Genomic DNA, 8,215 nt, shown 5'->3' on the forward strand with positions numbered 1-8,215 from the left:
CTACCCGCCGCGGTGGCACAGGGGTTAGGACGCACGGCTACTGAGCCTGAGTCCTCGGGTTCGAAACCGCCCGCGGCGGTCGCGTTTCGATGGCGGCGAAACTCAAAAAGGCGCCTGTGTGCTGTGCGATGTCAGTGCACGTTAAAGATCCCCAGGCGGTCGAAGTTTTTCCGGAGCCCTCCACTACGGCAACTCTTTCTTCCTTCCTTTCCTCGCTCATTCCCTCCTTTATCCCTTCCCTTAAGGTTCAGTTGGATGGATGGATGGATGGATGGATGGATGGATGGATGGATGGATGGATGGATGGATGGATGGATGGATGGATGGATGGATGGATGGATGGATGGATGGATGGATGGATGGATGGATGGTTTATGCTTTAAGGGGATTTAACGTCCCAAAGCGGCTCAGGCTATGAGAGACGCCGTAGTGAAGGGCTCCGGTGATTTCGACCACCTGGGGTTCTTTAACGTGCACCGACATCGCACAGTACACGGGCCTCTAGAATTTCGCCTCCATCGAAATTCGACCGCCGCGGCCGGGATCGAACCCGCGTCTTTCGGGCCAGCAGCCGAGCGCCATAACCACTCAGCCACCGCGGCGGCTGGATGGATGGATGGATGGATGGATGGATGGATGGATGGATGGATGGATGGATGGATGGATGGATGGATGGATGGATGGAAACCACTTTATTAGACAAAAAAGAGATCTTCCAGGGTGGTCCCCTAATGGTCCAGGAGTCCACAGGCTTGTGCTTCACATAAAGCCCGATCCACCAGCCATTTCTGGCCGGCCGGCGGACTGAGCGGTCCGTAAAGCAGCCTCCCAGGAAGAATGAGTGGGATTGGGGATAGGGTGTGTGGAGAAGGAAATTCCCACAGGTAGTGGAAAAGTGTGGATCTGGGCACGCCTGTTACCCGCCGCGGTGGTGTAGTGGTTAAGGTTTTCAGGTGTCCGCCGAGGTGAGAGAGAGATACTGCGCCCCTTTCCTTTCCCCAGAAACCAATATTCATTCCAATTTTCATCACCAGGTGAGTTACGAAGCTAGTCGAGAGGTGGGAGCACCGTTGTACATACTGAACCTCTGAAGCTCTCTTCATGCAGTCAAAAGGCAAACCCAGCGGCCATTCACACTTTGACCTGTGCTGTATATGATAATGTAAGAAATCCGCAGAATGTGGTGAAGTGGCGCCATGAATTCTCACAAGGCGCAGCCAATGTTCACGAAGAAAAAAATGAGCGCGAGCCCGTCTCTTTTCAGTGATGGGCTCTGCAAAATCAAAGATGGAATTCGTTGGAATAGGCGGGTGACGATTAGGCGTATTTCATGGAATCGAACTTCATGCCTCCAAACACAATAAGTAACTCTACTGCATACTGAGAAACCTCGGAGCAGTTACGGCGGGGCATTTAAAGCAGACAGCAGTGACTGCTGGGAAGAGGCGAACGCATGTTTTATATGACAGCGGGTCACACGGTCAGAGTGGGGTCACACGGTATGCATGGGTCAAACGGACGCATACCGCGCAAGGGGCACCACCTCGCTTCAAGTGGAAGATTCAAGTGCAAGATTTTGGACCGTGTCCCGTATAGCCCACACCTGGTTCCCAGTTATTTTCATTCATTTGTTGATCAGTACAGTTCACTTGATGAGGACAGGGTGCAGGCGCCAAGCAATGGTGACAGCGATACTAAAATTTCTAACAAGCACCTGTTGCTAATCAAAGAATTTTCTAGTGTTTATTGCATGTCTACAGATGTAAGAGGCGATGCAAAGGCGATATCTGTGCGAACGCATTACGCAAAACTACCGTTACTGCGAATGCAAAAATGCAGCACAATGCATGATTGGACACATGAATAACTGAAAAGTCACATTTTTACGTTCGCTACACGCTGTACAACTGCGCGATCAAACAGCAGCATCATAGGTCGCTCTAAGAACATGGAGTGGAAAACATTGCCTCTTATTGTAACATGACTAAGATTGGAGATTTAGCTTATTTAGTGTGAATTGCACTGTATCAGTTAAGGACTATAATAGGCTGTTTGTTCGTTGCTGTGGAGTCATCCATTTTTCAGAGGCACGTGTTTTAGAGACATTGGAAGGTAGCGTTGCACCTTCTACGGTGACTAAGAATTGTTGATATTGTCGGAGCTAAGGCGAGGAAGAACCAGCTCCGATAGCGTTGAGGTCCGAACTGCTTATTTGCGCTGCTCGCGCTGCGGCGGCCTAATAATAATAATAATAATAATAATAATAATAATAATAATAATAATAATTGGTTTTGGGGGAAAAGAAATGGTGCAGTATCTGTCTCATATATCGTTGTACACCTGAACCGCACCGTAAGGGAAGGGATAAAGGAGGGAGTGAAAGAAGAAAGGAAGAATTAGGTGCCGTAGTGGAGGGCTCCGGAATAATTTCGACCCCCTGGGGATCTTTAACGTGCCCTGACATCGCAAAGCACACGGGCGCCTTAGCGTTTCGCCTCAATCGAAACGCAGCCGCCGCGGTAGGGTTCGAACCCGGGAACTCCGGATCACTAGATGAGCGCCCTAATCACTGAGCAACCGCGGCGGGTACTCCGCTCGTGCAAATTTAGTTTTCCAGAAGGAGCTGCAAGGCAAGTTGCCTAGATTAGGCAAGTTGCCTAAAAAGCAAGTTGCGGAACCCGACCGCGGCGGCTGCGCTTTTATGGAGGCAAAACGCTAAGGCGCTCGTGTGCAGTGCGATACTGTCCATCCAAAAAGTAACATTAAATCCATCTTAAGAAATCGTTTGTCAGGGTCCCAGTTGCCGGTGTATACACATTAACAGAACAGAACTTCCTAAGGAGGAAGATAAACATTTAGCTGGGCAGCCAGCGGAGCCGGTGTGGGTGGTCTTCAGTCCTGTTAGGTGGCCGGGAGCCCATGATCCTCGGCGACCATGAGAGCCCCCTCCACGGCCCGGAGTTGGGTCTCCTCGCTGAAACTGTGCAGCACGGTCGCCCATCACTCAGAGGTTAGGAGCTGCATTAAGTCCGCAAGAGGCGGGTCCTCCCGAAAGGCCCAGATTATGGGATCTATGGTGGCTGTTGCCTGAAAAACGAAAATTGATTTTTTTGGGGAAAGGAAATGGCGCAGTAACTGTCTCACATATCGTTGGACACCTGTCTGTCTGTCTGTCTGTTGTTGCCAGGAAGAAAGAAAAGGAAAGTGCACAGGCCTGCTCACTGGCTCAAGCCGAGCCACAATCGCTACCACGTGCATATAGTAGGAGAGTTGAAAGATGGGATTGAAAGACAGGATAGCAAAGAAGCGCGGTATAAAGACCCAGGCCGATCCCGGAGGCAGTGCAATACCGGGCCAACCGGTGGCGGGAGTGAAGCATCCTTCAAACTCTCCGCCACATTTCCAAAAATAAGTCCAATTGGGACCCGTATCAGATATTCTACGAGGTCCGGACAAATCCACATCTGGTTTCGATTCAGGTTGCACACCTGAACCACGCCGTAAGGGAAGGGATAAAGGGGAGTGAAAGAAGAATTGGAGAAAGGTGCCGTACTGGAGGGCTCCGGATTATTTTCGACCACCTGGGGATCCTTAACGTGCACTGACATCGCACAGCACGCGGGCGCCTTAGCGTTTTGCCTCCATAAAAACGCAGCTGCCGCGGTCGGGTTCGACCCCGGGAACTCCGGATCAGCAGTCCAGTGCCCTAACCACTGAGCCACCGCGGTGGGGTCTGGTGCCTGACACCTTGCACATTTTGGGGAATATTGGCCACGGTAGAAGAGAAAGAAAATGAGAGGGGAAGGGAATAAGTAGGATTGAAGGCAGCGCCAGGGGGTTGCTTCGACTTTAATTAGGTATTTTTGGGGTGGATGGTAGAGCTGTGGCTCGAGGCGGTGGTGTAGGGTGACGTCCTGAAATGAGACCAAACGATTTGTCGCAGAACTCCGGAACTTCTCAATAGTTGCAGTCGTGCTCTCGCTGTTCGCGAAGTTATTCCGACTACTGCTTGGATTGGTCATATGTGTTTAGTGGAATCCCCCAAGGTGGAGCACATTTGTAATAAGGGAGTAATATTACTTATTGGCATCCACTTAAGCGTAGCAATACGGCTGCAAAAGAAAGCTATACAGCTTTCTCAGAAACTTCGCAGTTAAAAAATTTGAGGACGCTTAAACTTCGCCTTTAAGAGTGGAACGCGATAGCGTGTTGCAGCACTGCCAGGGAGTCCACGGAACGCCATCGCCCGTTCGGCGCGACGCCTTGCCCGTTAGACAAATCGTTCTGCTATGTACAGTGAAACGGATGCGCGGAGCGGCAAACCACGTAGAATCGCTGCCAGGCGCCTTGCCGAAACGCGCGGGACTCAAGTTGCAGCCGTAGTTTGTTGGCACATCGTTCTCGACAAACCCGATGCCACGAACGCCGCGTAGCTTCCGCGCCGAACGAACGGGCAGCAAGCTTCGTGGCGAACGCGCTTTGGACGTGCGCTGCGTTGTTCGCCGCTCACCGCGTGATTCCTGCGTGCCCGCACGGTCCCACCACGCCCGAACGAGAGATATGTCAGACGCGTCACTTTCTTTCCTTAAAATCAATTTTCATATCATTTTACTTTCCTTACGTCTGGGTTCGGGTGTCCACAGAGATTTGCGAGACAGGCCTTACTTCATTTCCTTAAAACCAATTTTCATTTCATTGTCATTCACTTGCGGCGCGCTGCGGGTTGCCCACTGAAATATGTGACAGGCGTCCCTTTTCCTTGCGCTGCCTTCGCGCGCTACCTGTTGGGGCAGTGGCGTACATTGCGAGGAGGAGGAGGAGGAGGGATTTTTCGCCGACGCCGACGACACCGGCATTTCTGCGACACGACCTCCCTAACTCCGTCGCGTTAATATGCACGTTAAAGATCACCAAGTGGCCGAAATTATTCCGGAGCCCTCCACTTAGGCACCTCTTTCTTCCCTTCTTCCTTCACTCTCTCCTTTATCTCTTCCCTTACGGCACGTTTCAGGTGTCCGCCGATCGTGAGACAGATACTGCGCCATTTCCTTTCCCCAAAAACCAATTTTCCAAACGTCCACTGGGAGCCCTCCACTACGGCACCTCTCTCTTCCTTTCTTCTTTCACTCCCTCCTTTATCCCTTCCCTTACGGCGCGGTTCAAGTGTCCGCCGATATGCGAGACAGATACTGCGCCATTTCCTTTCCCCAAAAACCAATTATTATTATTATTATTATTAAACGTCCACTAGGCGATTGTTACGGGTGTGGGGAGACCCTGCTCCATTTCCTTTCCCCAAAAACCAATTTATTATTATTATTATTATTATTATTATTATTATTATTATTATTATTATTATTATTATTATTATTATTATTATTATTATTATTATTATTATTATTATTATTATTATTATTATTATTATTATTATTCCAATAGGCTGTCTCCTTACCTCCTTCATTTAATTTCTCCAGTCTGCCTGCTTTCCCTTTGTTTCCGCTGCCCCAGCTCAGGTGCTTCAGTATCGATGGCAGATGCCGGGGCTAGCAAAAATCTTTTCCAGCCTTTTTATATTATTTTAATAAAAATCACTTCTACTACTTTCCACTAGCCTAGTGTAGCTTTCCCTACAATATCCGGCTGCCGTGGACATGGAAGCAGGAGCCCATGAGCGGCGCGTCCGCTCGCAGTGGCCACAAAGAAGTGTCCAGATGTATAGTGAGTGTGTGTCTGTAGTCTGCGGCACAGTGTTCCGTGTCTGTTATCCAGGGAGGGGGGGGGGGGGGCAGAGATGGCGCGAGGCTCTGTAGGCCTGCGTCAGCTCGCTGAATGAGTGCATGAGCTTCTTGTGATCCCCTGATCAGAGGCCACCTGAGTCCGGTGTAAGGACCTCGAGGATTACTAATAGGTTCGTGGCCATGTTTCCAACCAACCTCTCCGCCGCCAATGCCGACCAGCTTTCGCTTATTAATGCGCTAAGCCGTTCAGCCTAAATGTCATTATTTTTTAGTTTTAGCAGCACGTGACCGCGCTTTCCTCTGTGCTTTCGCTGCACAAGCAATGGATCCTGGCAGAGCGTAGAGGCAGTGCCAATCGTTTAGTCACGCGGAAAGAAGAGCCAATATAAAAACTTCACGCTGCAAGTGCAGCAAGATTGTGTTAAAAGCAATGCCAACTGAAGCTATCTCGAAAACAAAAACAAACCTCTGGGCAACTTTTCACTCTGCAGACGCACTGAAGCATGTTCAGATTTGTTACCTCTTGGTAGCGGTACATACACAGGCTGGCTACAATGGCGGTTGGTGGGTGCTGTCTAGACCTAATATCATTCCTTTAATTGAAAGTGTTTTTGTCTGTGCTATGTGGAAGTTTGCAGTCGCGGATGTTTGTTATTCTGGTGCACCGCCATCGTGCATCACGGTGAACCAGGGGAGGGTTGTGCTCCCACCTCCCCCACGCTAGTTACGGATATTGTTTATATCAGCACATGTGCAGATTCCGGGCTGCACGTTGTTTTTGTTTGGTGTTCGTTCCCGTTCACTGCATGACCTTTTTGTGTCCCGGAGTTAAATTTTGTACCTGATATTGGTATTGGCAGTGTCTGTGTTGCTTTGTTCAGGCCTTTCAAATGTCCATAACCCTGTGTAATCTGTGCATCAATCAGTCAGTGCATACTACGCACGAACTATGTAACGTCAAGAAATTGTGTTTGTGTGTGGTCTGAGTGTGAACCTGCCATCATAGTTTCACGTGTACCATTGTTTCGTCGTCCTCAGTAAATTCTCTTTTTTATATGGAGAGGCTGGCTCCAATGGCTGTGCCTGTGTGGTAAGTTGTGGTACTTGCTGTGTAATACGCCCTGGTTGACAAGAGCGGTGCCCTTGGACTAACAAATTTGCAGATATTTTAGTTTGTTCTCATTGGGCTTTTCAAATTATGATAATGGTTTCACGGGACGTAATTTTCTAGCAAAAATTCATGCTTTCTCGAAGGTGTACCAGCCACACTGGCGGTTGCCCACAAAGGGCACACGGTGGATGGACTTACAGAAGTCAACCACCACACAACAATAGCAGAATAGGTGGCAATAGCTCGCGCGGCCACACATCCCGTTTCGAAATACATGGTAAGTGACTCAAAAAATAGCATACCGAAACTTCGTTAAGGATAGCATTGCCCCGCTTGCGCCCTTGACCCTTCAAGCCAGACAAGCCTACGCTGGCCTCAAAGAGTTGATGTGCATGCTTGGCCACCAAGGCATACAGGGGAGCGAGTCGGCACGAACCTCAGCCTGTCCAGCGATTTCGGACAAAATTTAAAAAATTGGAGAATTGTGAGATACTTTTATGGTAAAATTGAAGGTAATAATCCAGTCTTATGATATGTAACAAAATCTTTCTTTTAAAGTGTTTCCATCGGTCGCATCGAACAGTTGACTCCAAGAGAATATCAATGGGGAATGCTATTGATGACAGCTAAAACGTTATTAGAAAAAAATTCAAAAATGTCGACGGGGGATCTGTAGATATGTTAATTGTTATAGTGAAATCTTACATTGCATGAAAAAATTGTGTTCATAAATGGTTGCCCGCTCAAAAATGCTTTTGTCCAGAATTGCTGGGTATGTGCTACAACACTTCAGATTAGACCGGTAGACGTATCCTCGATCTGCCAAAAACCTGAGCAAACACGAGATTTACCTTCTTAGACACGGAATTCTGGGCAGGCCCCGCTGTGCATAATGCCTAATACCTGATTTAATATCTGATACGGGTCTCATTTGGCCCCATGATATTAAACTCATTATTGGAAATGTGGCGGAGTGATTGAAACTTGTTTCACCTCCACCACAGGTTGACCCGGTATTGCACTGCCTCCGGGATGGGCCTGGGGCATTATAGCGCGCGTCTTTCCTATCCAATCTTTCTGTCCTATTTTTCAACTTTCTATGCTTTCAGCACGTAGTAGCGGATTGTGGCTCAGCTTGAGCCAGTGGGCAGGCCTGTGCACCTTTTCTTTCCTCCTGACAGCAATCAAGCAAGCAAGGCCTCGCTGTGCGATGTCAGTGCACGTCAAAGATCCCCAGGTGGTAGAAATTGCCCCGCCGCGGTGGTTCAGTGGTTAGGGCGCTCGACTACTGATCCGGAGTTCCCGGGTTCGAACCCGACCGCGGCGGCTGCGTTTTTATGGAGGAAAAACGCTAAGGTGCCCGTGT

The 8,215-nt window shown here is 49.1% G+C and overlaps 1 non-coding gene across 1 annotated transcript; it reads left to right on the forward strand.

Moving 5' to 3' along the window:
• The first annotated feature begins 7,696 nt into the window (after nucleotides 1-7,696).
• Nucleotides 7,697-7,896, forward strand: LOC144108933 (U2 spliceosomal RNA). Its single transcript, XR_013309555.1, has one exon. It is a non-coding gene; the product is annotated as a U2 spliceosomal RNA (small nuclear RNA).
• Nucleotides 7,897-8,215: the final 319 nt, after the last annotated feature.

The sequence above is a fragment of the Amblyomma americanum genome, chromosome 10, assembly GCF_052857255.1.
Source record: "Amblyomma americanum isolate KBUSLIRL-KWMA chromosome 10, ASM5285725v1, whole genome shotgun sequence".
Taxonomy (NCBI): domain Eukaryota; kingdom Metazoa; phylum Arthropoda; class Arachnida; order Ixodida; family Ixodidae; genus Amblyomma; species Amblyomma americanum.